This window comes from Heloderma suspectum, chromosome 11 (genome assembly GCF_057233095.1).
Source record: "Heloderma suspectum isolate Gila_16-S chromosome 11, 16-S_ref, whole genome shotgun sequence".
In the NCBI taxonomy this organism is placed as follows: domain Eukaryota; kingdom Metazoa; phylum Chordata; class Lepidosauria; order Squamata; family Helodermatidae; genus Heloderma; species Heloderma suspectum.
The window spans coordinates 1024114-1037088 of record NC_139468.1 but is presented as its reverse complement, the minus strand read 5'-3'; the positions used below and the strand labels follow the sequence as shown (position 1 = coordinate 1037088).

General features: G+C 52.2%; 1 protein-coding gene across 19 annotated transcripts in view; it reads left to right on the top strand.

Moving 5' to 3' along the window:
* The first annotated feature begins 2858 nt into the window (after window positions 1-2858).
* The window catches only part of WDR72 (WD repeat domain 72), a 215406-nt gene continuing 205289 nt past the window's right edge, over window positions 2859-12975 (top strand). For all 19 annotated transcript variants that reach the window (XR_014785267.1, XR_014785268.1, XR_014785270.1 and 16 more), the window contains exon 1: window positions 2859-3056. The gene's annotated coding sequence lies outside the window, so the exon portion shown is untranslated. The remainder of the gene's footprint in view (window positions 3057-12975) is intronic.

Sequence of the window (12975 nt, the reverse complement as noted above, 5' to 3'; positions counted from 1 at the left end):
TAAGGCAGTTGGTCCCCGTTTGAAGGAGAATCATGGGAAGACCCTGAACTCATGAGCTATGGAGAGATCCTCCCTCTTTCCCTTGGGTCCTCGGGACGTCACCATTGTTTGAGCGCCAAACGAGTGCTACGCCTCCTTTCCACGCCCTCCATCTGTCATCGCTCCTGCGTCTGCGTTGAGCGTCCATCCAGCAAGCCCCCCTCCAGCGCTCTCTCACTGCCAGGGTCATTATCTATCCCAGGAATGCTGACAGGAGGAATCTCTGCCAGCTGCTGTGATTGCGAGAGATGAGTGAGCTCGTCTCCCACGGAATGCTGTCCTCCTCAGAATCTGAACTGCTCTGGGGCTCTATTAGCTCAGTTTCCACCCTGACATTCTCTTGTTTTCTCCATGATCCAGCGAAAGTTGGCGATTTGATCTCTAGTTCCTCTGCCTCTTCGAAACCCAGCTTGTACTTCCGGTAGTTCCCGGTTCGCATACTGCTGAAGCCTGGCTTGTAGGATTTTGAGCATAACCTTGCTGGCATGTGAAATGAGCGCAATCGTACAGTAGTTTGAACACTCTTTGGTATTGCCCTTCTTTGGAATTGGAATGTAAACTGACCTTTTCCAGTCTTGTGGCCACTGTTGCATGTTCCAAATGTATTGGCATATTGAGTGCAGCACTTTAACAGCATCATCTTTTAGGATTTTAAATAGCTCAGCTGGAATACTGTCATCTCCGCTAGCTTTGTTGTTAGTAATGCTTCCTAAGGCCCACTTGTCTTCACCCTCTAGGATGTCCGGCTCCAGTTCAGTGACCGCACTATCATGGCTATCAGGGACATTCAGATCTTTCCTGTATAGTTCTTCTGTGTATTCTTTCCACCTCTTCTTAATCTCATCTGCTTCTGTTAGGTCCCTGCCTTCTTTGTCCTTTATCATGCCCGTCTTGACAGAAAACGTTCCCTTGAGATCTCCGATTTTCTTGAAAAGATCTCTAGTCTTTCCCATTCTATTGTTTTCCTCGATTTCTTTGCATTGTTAATTTAAGAAGGCCTTCTTGTCTCTCCTTGCTGTTCTCTGGAACTCTGCATTCAGTTGGATATATCTCCCCCTTTCTCCCTTGCTTTTCGCTTCCCTTCTTTTGTCAGCTACTTGTAAAGCCTCATCAGACAGCCACTTGGCTTTCTTGCATGTCTTTTTCTTTGGGATGGATTGAGTTGCTGCCTCCTGAACAATGTTACGGACCTCCGTCCATAGTTCCTCAGGCACTCTGTCTATCAGGTCTAATCCCTGAAATCTATTCTTCACCTCCACTGTATATTCATAAGGGATATGATTGAGGTCATACCTGAATGGTTTAGTGGTTTTCCCTACCTTCTTCAATTTAAGCCGAAATTTTGCAAGAAGCAGCTCATGATCTGAGCCACAGTCAGCTCCAGGTCTTGTTTTTACTGACTGTATAGAGCTTCTCCATCTTTGGCTGCAAAGTACATACTCAATCTGATTTTGAAGTTGACCATCTGGTGATGTCCATGTGTAGAGTCGCCTCGTGTTGTTGGGAAGGAGTGTTTGCCAAGATCAGCAAATATGATTCTCTTGGCAGAACTCTATTAGCCTTTGTCCTGCTTCATTTTGTACACCAAGGCCATGCTTGCCTGTTATCCTGGTGATTTCTTGACTTCCTACTTTAGCATTCCAATCCCCTATGATGAAGAGGACATCTTTTTTTGGTGTTAGTTCTAGAAGGTGTTGTAGGTCTTCATAGAACCGATCAGCCTCAGCTTCTTTGGCCTCAGTGGTTGGGGCATAGGCTTGAATTACTGTGACGTTGAATGGTTTGCCTTGGATTTGTACTGAGATCATTCTGTCGTTTTTGAGATTGTACCCCAGTACTGCTTTTCCCACCCTTTTATTGACTATGAGTGCTAATCCATTTCTTCTAAGGGATTCTTGCCCACAGTTGTAGATATAATGGTCACCTGAATTAAATTCCCCAACTGCACGCAGCTAATTACACAAAGCTAAAATATACCAGAGGCTTGTAAAGTAGCTACTGTAACACCATTTAACAGGGAATCAAGATACCGCCTGCCAACCCTACTTCTGCCTCAGGTAAAGGCTAGAACTGTTCAACCCCTGGAAGAACAAGCCCTGCTGCAGAGGAGGGATCAGCATGGCTTCTGCATGCAAAGGGAAATCTTGGCTCTTCACTCTTTTCAAACTGTTTAAGAGTACCACATGTATACAGAGGTGGTTCAGGAGATACTATTTCCCAGCAATTGCAAAAAGCTTTTTGAATCGGAAAGCTCCAGAGATCGAAGGTAATCCGGGGCCCTTCTGCTGTGGATATTGGGGGCCCCACACAAAACATTTCTTTCTCCTTAAGTGACTGTCACATATGGAAAGTTATGTTCTCCTCTTACGTCACAGATTATGGGTCTGGTAATTTGCCATCATTCATGTTAAAATGCCATTTTTCAGGAAATTAGAAACGTCTTCTCTTCCCTCCTGGAAAGCAACTGAAATCTGGCCTTAAAAGGGAGGGCATTTTTGCATAGGTTCCCTTTTCAGCCTTCAGTGCAAACATTCCAAGGCTCCTTGGTATGAAACAGAGCAAGGAAGTCCAGCAAAATATAGGACTGACGGGCACCCCTAGCCCTGACCCCCAACAGACAGCACAGGCACACGGGCCTATGGCCCCCAGCTGGGCTCCTGCACTCAAGGGCGGCAGAAGAGGAAGTCCCTCCTGGCTGGGGCTCGACCAGAGCTGAGCTGCAGAGCAAGCGGGGCAGGAGCGGGCAGAGCCCGGTTCCCACCAGCTGGGACTGCCGCTCCAGAGCCTGCTCTACCTCCGGCAAAGGCCGGCTCCCGTCCGGGGCGGAGCGAGGCTCCTCAGCCGGCGGCAGAAGCAGGCACGGCAAGAGCCTCCGCCGCCGGGGAGGAAGAAGCGCCCACGCTCAAGAGGAGGGCGTGCGGGGCCTGGGCAATCCCCGGACACCCGGCTTGGCGGCGGGAGGAGAGCCCCCTGCTGCGCCTGGGAACGCGTGCAGCCCTCCGGGAGCCCGCGTGCCGGTGAGTGGGGCTGCGGACCCCGCCCGGAGGCAGAGCGCGGATTCCCCCGGGCCCGCTCGTCCGCCCTCGCAGCCGCTCTGGCTCAGAGTCATCGTCGGCCCAGGGGGCAGGCGAAGGGGGCCCAGCTGGGCGCTCGGGGCCACCGCGCACCGCAGGCCGCCGCTCCCCCCAGGGCCAGCCAGGGGCTCCCGCACGGTCCCGCCCACTGGCCGCCGTGGGGCCTCGCTGCGCGGGGGCTGCGCCGGTGGGGCAGGACACTGGCGCCCGCTGCCCTCCACGCGGGGCTAGGCTGCTCTGGGAGGGCGGAGGGAGGCGGGCTTGTCCGGCCGGGAGCGCGGCGTGCGCGGCGGAGGCGCCTTTGGGAGCGCGAGCAGGTCCGGCGCTGCCTTTCCTTGGCCGCCCGGCGAACCTGCCCAGCCGCCCGCCCCGCTTCTGGCGGCAGCCTCGCGCGGGCACGGCCGCCTCCCCCTTTTCCCCCGGGGAGAGCTGGTGCCGCGGGCTTCGTTCGGCGATTGGGAACGGGGCTCCAGTGGCCACGGCGCGGGCACCCGGGGGCTTCTTCGCCGTGCGCCCCCGCCAGGCCAGGCGGGGATCGCGTTCCCAGAGGCACCCGCCGTCATCGCCCTTCCGGGCGCTTTCCAGAGAGGCGCCGGGGCTCTCGCCTGCCCCCTGCAGCCTGTCCGCGACCACGGACGAAGACCCCCCCTCCCCTGCGAAGGCGCTCTCTTCCCGCCGGGGCTGTGGCTGAGCCTCCCGTTCTCAAGCCCTGGGGGGGGGGCCGGCGGCGGGGGCTCCGGCGGCGTCGCAGCCTGGCTCGCGCAGGAACCGCCGCCGCCGCGCTTCGGGGCTCGCCCGGCCGCCGCGAAGTGCCCGCGGCTCGAGCGGCTGCCCAGGGGGAGGGGCTGTGGCCCCTGGCGCCCCTCCCCGGTGGAGGGGAGCGGAGCCAGGCGGCCGGGCCCGCCCCTCCCCGCGCGCCTCCGGGCGCCCGGCCGGCCACGGGGCGGTCTCCGCGGGCTGCTGCGCGCGCCTCCTGCGCTCCAGGGGCCGCCGCCGCCCGGCGGAGAGTGCGGAGGCGCGCTCCAGGGCCGGGCGGAGGCGCGCTCCAGGGCCGGGCGGGGGCGCCCCGCCCTCCATGCCCCGCCGCGGCCGGGCGCGCCTTGGCCGGCCGGGGGGCGGGCGGCGTGTCCTGCGCCTTGGCCGGGCGCGGCTTCGGGGGTCCAGTTTCCGCAGGGCTGCTGCCGCCGCCTCACCTGTATGTATATTTTCAGCCCATCCCATAACGCTCGCTGGGCGGATTGCAAACAGTCAAGCAGCCGAAATGCGATACAAGCCCTTAAAAATATATAATACAATGCAAATATTTCAAAGGGTGCGAGCAAGGAACAGCACAGGACTAACGGCCATAAAATCGGAACGCCCCGTCCGCAAAATGCCTGGGGGAAAAGGAGGGCCTTGGCCTGGCGCCCCAGAGGACCGGCGCCGCGGGCGGGGTCTTCGGGGAGGGGCGCCGTAAGCGGGTGCCGCCCCCGAGACGCCGCCCCTCGTGGCCGCCCGCCCGGCTTCCTCCCGCGGGCCCCCCGGGAGGAGGGCCTCGGAAGGTGCGCGGAGGGTCCGAGCGGCTGCGGGCGGGGGGAGGCCCTGCGCCCCGGCCGCGCCGGGCAGTAGAGGCCGACGCCAGCACTTCGAATGGGCTCGAGAGGGGCTGGGGGCCGGGCAGCCGTCGCAGCCTGGGCTCACGCGGTCACCCCGGCCAACGTCCGAGTTCCCGAGCCGCCTTCAGCGGGAGCCCCGCGCGCCACGCGTCGCATCGCAGGACCCCCGCCGGGAGGCTACCGGAGCTGGGTAGCTGCCGCCAGACTCTGCCGTGCTAGGGCTGCAGCTGGTAGATCCGCCTAACCTGATCAAAGGTGCTCGCGGCCGCCGAGGCCACCTGGGCCTCCGGCGACACCGGCGCACCAGGAGCAGCCCCAAGCTGCGCACCGGATCGGCGGGTGGGCGCGCGAGTCTGGGGCAGGCTGAGCAGCGCTCGGCTGGGCCGACGACCCCCTCCCAAGAGTGCCTCCGTCTGGGCTCGGCTCAGCCGGAGTTGATCGGCAGCCACTCGCTGGAGCGCCTTGCCCGAGAAGGGGGTGTTTGCAACTGGCCTGTAGTCGTCCTCCCTTTCTGGGTCCAGGTTAGGTGATCCTCAGGAGTGGCCTGATGGCTGTCTCGTTTGGGGAGGCTGGTACCACCTCCTCTTTCACAGAAGAATTTACAACCTCATGGACCCAAAGTGGGGCCATAGCCCAGCTCCATTTTGTCTGCTGTAGGGTGCTCTGTGCAGCTTTCCTCATGAAGTGATGGCAGGGAAAGGCTGTCACTCTGCCCCATTTGATAGGGTTTGTATTTGAGGCACCAAATTACATCATCCCCAGGGAGGGAGCCCACGGGAAAATGCTCAACATAGTATGTTTAGGGCGCCACAAACTCCGTGGTGTTTTTGCTACCTACACCACAGACGAGCAGAGCCACCCATCTGGGTATGGTCAAACCAGATATCTCATACCAAAGCATTCCATTCAATATCTCAAGTGGGTGTGTGTTGGGGGGTTGGCCCAACCCACCTCTTGAGAACAAGCAAGGTAAGGGTGATGTGAAATTCCCCAAATGTCAGGTTTGGGGAAGATACCAGAACCCCTCAGAACTTGCATTAGGGATAATGCATGAGCCGCATCCCGCTCCAATGCGGAAAGGGGGTTCAGGATGTGGGGACTGCCATCCCACATCCCTGAGAAATGTCATCATCCCTTCACTGTTCTTGCTTTTCTCCAGAGGCCTGAGACATTTTGCTCGAGGAGAAACCTCCAGACTGGTTTCATTCAGCATTCTTCAGATCTTTCACCGAAGAGGACTCCACCAGCATGCCTCAGATTTAGGTGGCATTTCAGTGGCGGGCTCCACTGTGGCTGTGCAGCCCCCCCCCCCCGACATGTGGTTTGGCTTGGCAGGCAGGAACTCTCCAGTTTTCCTCAAGTTTCGTTTTCTGTGCCATCTGGTTGCAGCCACCCGGTGTGCAGAACCCCCGTAGGGAATTTCTCTCGTCTTTCTGGCACACTTCTGTATTCCCTCAACAACATTTCTCAGTTGTTCAGTGACAATCTGAGCAGAAGAATTGCAAAAGGCATTTCTGAGAGTAAAAGCTAGTTTTTCTTAACCATTTATTCTTTAACCTTTTATTTGAAAGAAATTCACATAAGTCCAGCTTACATGAATAACACTCAGGAACTGCCATTAAACAGATGAGCTTCTTTTACTATTTCGCAGGAAATCTTCTTGTAGACTCCAGAAAGAGACTAATCCGTACACTAACAACCTTTCACCTTTTAACAAAGCATGTTGTGTGCAAAGTGCTCATGCCACTTCTGTGGTGCTGTTCAGCTTCACATCTGTGCCCAAATTTTGGGCATTGACAAGTGTGGGTTAAATGTGATTTTTTGGCAACTGTTAAATGATGCAGAAAGATCAAACCTACTCTCAGAGCTTGGGTGTGGGCAAGGCCTCTCTTGTGTATTGCATGCTTGTAGGAGACATGTTCTGAGATGCTTCTGTTTTCATTGCCCTGTTTCTCAGGAGCAACATAACATATTTTAATTAATATTGTGTCACTAAAAGGGCTTGAGATGGCCAATTGAATTCCACCAAGATAGAGTATTTTGATGAAAACGTATCTTTATTGATTGTTGAAGAAGAAAATCATTCTTAAAATGAAATCCAGAGAAAAATCATATCCCTCTGAGAAAATTTCTGAGTGGCAGGCTGAGATTAACATCATAAAATTGAATTTGTGCTTCAAACCTTTGATGTAATCAGCAGCTGGAGTACGGTCTTGCCCTCGCCGTGTTCCTGATTGTGGGGTATTATTGTGGGGAATGAAATAAGTGTTCCGTGTGCTGTTCATTCTAGAAATACAAACAAGATATTACTAGCAGGCCCTGGCTAGTTGAAATACCCGTATTGATTCCTGGCCCGGCTTCCAGCTCGTAATGACTGCAGGGGTGGGTGGGGGGTGCCTGGGGTCTTGCCACTCAGCAGGGATTCCTCTGGTCAGTTACGGGACAGCCTCCTCAGGCTCCAGGGGGTGTGTGCATGTTTAAAGTAGAGTCTGGGGAGAGGAACCGCTTCCCCAGCTAGGGACATTTGCTGCTCCTCCTGCTCTGCTGCCTGAGGTGGGGGCTTCACCCAGCTTCATGGGGGGGGGGGCTGGCCCTGCCCCCACATATACCACATTTCACTAATCCAGTTGAGAGGTTACCAGAGCATGGATGACTGTAACAAGGCTACCTCTGTCCAGATAGGGTCCCAGTTGATATATCAGCCGAAGCTGATGAAGATTTGACCTTTAAAACCCTATATGGTTCCGGCCCAGCCTATCTTAAGGAGCGCCTCCGGCAACACCAGACAGGCCGCTTAACAAGATCAGCCTCGGATGGCCTTCTCTCTGTCCCATCAGCCAGGACAGCTAGACTGGTGGGGACGAGGGAGAGGGCCTTTTCTGTGGTGGCCCCCACTCTGTGGAACTCCCTCCCTAGGGAACTCCGTCATGCCCCCTCTTTAATGAGCTTCCGTCATGCATTAAAAACGTGGTTGTTCAGGCAGGCATTTGGGGTGGGTTAGGGTATTAAAAAAAAATTTTTATGGTAGAATTTGTTTTAAATTGTTTTATGGTGTGTTGTACATCGCCCAGAGTGGCTGGGTGACCAGCCAGATGGGCAATTAATAAATTTAAAAATAAATAAATAAATAAAAGGCAGTACAAGCCCCTGAGGCCACCTGTGCCTCAAGGGACAGAAATGGAGCCAAGCACACATCCCAGAGGCGAATCTGGTTCTTCAGAGGGAGTGCACCCCCTCCAAGCCAGCTTGAACACCACGCAGTTGGGCAGATGACCACCCACTAACAGCACCCCCGTCTTATGTAGATTGTGTCTCAGTTGATTGATCCCCATCCAGTCCATTACTGTGTCCAAACATTGGTTTGGATTCAGAACACCCAGTGCCTCACCCATTTATTTATTTATTTATTTATTTATTTATTATTGCATTTATACCCCGCCTTCCTTCCTCTCGCAAGGAACCCAAGGCGACTTACATTCTCCTCCTCCTCTCCATTTTATCCTCACAACAACAACCCTGTGAGGTGGGTTGGGCTGAGAGTCTGTGACTGGCCCAAAGTCGCCCAGTGAGCTTCCATGGCCAAGTGGGGACTAGAACCCGGATCTCCCGGCTCCCAGTCTAACACTCTCCCCACTGCACCACACTGGCTCTCTGACTAGGTGAAAAAGGTAGAACTGAGTGTCCTCCACATGTTGATGACGCATTAGTCCACATCCTTGGACACCCTCTCCCGTGGGCTGAGCAGTGATCCGCTGGCACTACTTCTGGAACTGACTAAGTAGAAGCAGAACCACTGCGACACAGTCCCTCCAAGGCCCAGGTCAGGCAGCCTGTCCAGAAGGATAGCATGGCTGATAGTACTGAAAGCCACCAGGCCCAGCCCAGTGTATCTTGTTGCCTCAGGTGAGAACAAGCCGCTGCTGCTCGCTGGCTGGCTGACCACTGCCACCTTGCGCCCCTTTCCGGCTGCAGGTCTCCTGCAACAGCAACAGTTGCAAGTAGCAATTCCTGGAGCAGCAGAGAAACGTGACTTAGCCATGAGTGATGGGTTAATGTCAAGAATACAGTGTGCTGGAGTAGTCACCTCTAGTGCAATTTAGCACATGCTGATAAGCTACATGCAGCCCAGGGGTGGGTGGAGCAATATCTGACTTTGCAGGAAAAGATTTTGCCCCTTTAAAGCAAGAGTCTGATTTAAAAAATCTCTTGATAAAATATTAGAAGTTTTGCTGTAGGTGCATCAAAATGACAAAAGATGCATGCCATAAAAGACGCATGCCATAAAAGCTAATAACTATTAGACAAAATGTTGGTGTTACTTCACATTTACTTCCTTACAGGATACTCGTGATAATATTGTATCTCCTGTGTCCTAAAAATGAACTCCAAAGTAAACCTTGGGGGTTTTCTTTTAGTTAGGAGAAGAACACATAAATCATAAAACATAACTCAGCTAATACAGGAAAAGCTTATATTTTTGCTTTAAAATGTGTAAATATTTTTTCCAATGATCAAAATAGAAAAACTCTTCTTTGTAAAATATTCTGTGTGCCTTGTGATGTGGGTACTTTTCCCATGTAAGCAGTCTGTTCCAAAGGTTATACATGCAATACGGTTTTTCCCAACAATCAGGTTTAGATGTTTGTATTGTATTTTTTAAGTTCTGTTCTGACGTTCTTCGCTTTGCCATGCCAAATACCCTTGAAGAGGCTTCAAAAATATTCCTGAGGCTTAGCTGGCAACCCCTTCCCATGCCTGTGATGTTTACGTCCCTCCCTCCGTCCCTCCCTCCCTCCCAAAAGCTCACCAGTGCCATGTTTTGGCCCCACAGCTTCTCTGTGAGGAAGGCTAATTGGAGGATGTTCGGCAAGGCAATTTTCATTGGGTGGGCAGAGACAAAAATGGGGGCGGGGGGAAAGGGTTGGGGCAGCGGTCACTGTAAAAGAGGTTTCTGGAGAAAAAAGTTTTCATAGGTAGTGGCAAAAATAATCCCCAGTTATATATGTTTTAATTAGGAACTATGACTTGTGAAGTTTGCAACAAAGCAAACAATTTAAAACACAATATTTTTCACATGCAAAATAGCTGTGTAAACTAAATAACAGTGACTAGGAAGCAAACATACGGAGGAACTGTTCACTTGGAATTCCTTCAAATATGTTACTTTCAAAAGCCAAGATTACAAAGTTTGCTTTTCTCTGATGAAGCATTGAACACCTGTATGGTGTCAGCACATGTGCCAAAGTTGAAAATAAAATTTCACACACAGCTGTACATGCACCAGAGGTGAGTCCTGCAGCATCGAAAGTGTACATGCGTGGAAAGGCTTCCTTGTATAGGTACAATGTTTTAGCAAGATCGTGAAGTGTTGGGGTTTTGCAGGATTCTGCCATATCCTTGTACTTCCTCAGTAGATAGGCTTGAAGTTCCTCTTGCTTCTTCAAGAATGCTTTGAAAACTGCCATCGTTTTGCAGTGATGTCATTTCTTCCGAAACTGCTGCTATGACATCAAGGGCTTGGGAAACACTCACTGAAAATGGCTGCAGAATAACATTCAACCATTTTAATTTCATTTCATTTTTAGTTTTGAAAAGGAATAGCCCACAGGATCATTCCGTAAACTCCTGTATTCTGTGGACACCAGTGCAAGCGCAACACATGCAGCCATCAGCCTCTGTGGAAAGACCCTGTAAGGTGGAATTTGCAGGCAATGTACCTTCTGGCTGTTTTCTACTAGGCCTCAGCTGCCCCACAACTGTGAGATCAGTTGCATTAATAGAAGCATAGCTTCCCAATCCCGGGAAGTACTAGTTCCCCTCTACTCCGCACTGGTTAGGCCTCATCTGGAGTACTGTGTCCAGTTCTGGGCACCACACTTTAAGAAGGATGCGGACAAACGAGAGGGTTCAGAGGAGGGCAACGAGGATGATCAGGGAACTGGAAACAAAGCCGTATGAGGAGAGACAAAGAACTGGGCATGTTTAGCCTTGAGAAGAGAAGACTGAGGGGAGATAGGATAGCGCTCTTCAAGTACTTGAAAGGCAGTCACAGACAGGAAGGCCAGGATCTCTTCTCGATCATCCCAGAGTGCAGGACACAGAATAATGGGCTCAAGTTACAGGGAGCCAGATTCCGGCTGAACATCAGGAAAAACCTCCTGACTGTTAGAGCAATACGACAATGGAACCCATTCCCTAGGGAGGTGGTGGGCTCTCCCACACTGGAGGTGTTCAAGACGAGGCTGGACAGCCACCTGTCAGGGATGCGCTGACTTGGATTCCTGCACTGAGCAGGGGGTTGGACTTGAGGGTCTTGTAGGCCCCTTGCAACCCTACTATTCTATGATTCTCCTGGGCAGCTGCTTCCCAGAACTAACTACCCACGTCTCCTTTGCCATGCCAGAAAAGCAGTTAAGAAGTTTCACTTTAAAAATTAATTTAATGCCTATAAACATCACTTTTCATAAGGAAATGCTTGACAGCATGTCACATAGGAAGTATATGTCTCTCCGAGCTACAGGTCCTAGAATTAACTGGACAAGCACACAATCTCTGTTCTACAGAAAGATCCTGAGCCAGCCAGCTGCAATGAGCAAATCTCACACACCCTATTTTGGTAGTACATAAGTTTACATGAGAAAAGATAAGGTGAACTATAATGATCATTTGCACAATTGGGTGGAGGTCTAAAACTTGCAGTTAAGGCTCTAACCACATTATATGCTTCAAAGCCATTTTGAAATGGAACCAGCTTGAAAGGTTATATTTTCCAACTTTTTTTTTTTAACCAACTAGGGAAGAAATGCCTCCCAGACACTTACTCACAATATTCCGGCTCCCCATTGCCTGGTCTAAGTTAGCAAGGTTCTCATTAGGCTTCCTGGGCCTTGGAGAGCCTCACCCCTCTGCTGCGTCTCAGATCCTGCCCTAGACTAGGCTAGGCTGCTGTACAGAGTAGGCCCAAATGCCTCGGCTCACCCACCAGATACACTAATAACACCCACCGCCTACAGAGGCTGGCTGAGCATGACGGGAGGCATGCTCTGCAGTGCATAACAATATTGTCCTTCCCACCTTTCTTTCCTCCAGTTCCAAACTCCCATCCATCAAGATTTGTGTTCACACCTATTCATCTGAATGCGCCAAATTAATTCCTCATCTCTTCATTTTCTGCTGTCTTTCTGTAGTAATGTTCCAGTTTGTTTTTCTGCCCCAACTTTGGGTGCATGGATTAATCTTATTTCTCTGAACATATTCTTACTTCATTTTACAGTTACATACATGTAATTCTCATTGCACTGTGTTGTAACCAAAGACCATCTGATACTGAACACAGATACCAAATATTAGTTGTGTTTGCATTCGCTTGGAAGCTTTGCCCTGCCACTTCTCTTCGGATGCCTAAACTGTAAAAGCTCAACTGACATTTTAAGTTACTGCAATGCTAGAAATTTGGGGACTGACGGAAAATTTCAGGGGGGGGGGCAGAATTATCACTGGGGGGGGAATGCCCTCATTTCCCCCCCCCCCAGTCACTACACCCTTGGCATTTGGCTTGTCCAGGGCTACCCTGGCTGGGGTCTGCTGCGGCTGACTTCATCGTAGTTCAGCAGGAATTTGAACCTGAGTTTCCCACAACCTGCCCCTATACTTTACGCACCACACTGTAGTATGAGGAAAAGACTGACCAGCCACCATTTCAGAGTGGAAGTATGAAGTGGCTGCTTCACAGGAAGCTTGGTCCTAGGTTTCTCTTTCCCTGCCAGATCCTGGTGCCCTCTGAGAGTGAGGAAGAGCCAGACAGCGGAATATTTACAGCCCCACACCACATCCCCACACAGACTGCGGCCTCTCCTCGAGCCTTCACCAAGGCAGGGGAGACGGGAGAGGCGAGGCAGCTGTTGGGAGAGGGGTGGGATTGATGTTTCCACTGCAAGCTTCCTGAGCAGAATCTTCCAGAACTGGCCTGAAGGACTTGGCTCTTGCTGCTTGCACTGAGATCTCTTTCCAGTGCCCAGTTAATTAACTGCAGGCAGGTTAAATGTGGAGGGTTGGGAGGAAAAGTAATTTAGGGATGTGTTATATGCAGGCACAGTGCATTAAGAGTGCACAGTCCCAATAAGGACAGCCAGGCCTGCACCGCCCCTCAGATGAGGAGAAGCCTAGCTGTGCGCCTGTGTTAGGAGCTCTGGTGGCGCCTTGTAAACAAACCAGTTCCCAGTGTGGAGCCTGAATCCGGCTGCCAGGGAGGGTTCAACAGACAGTGC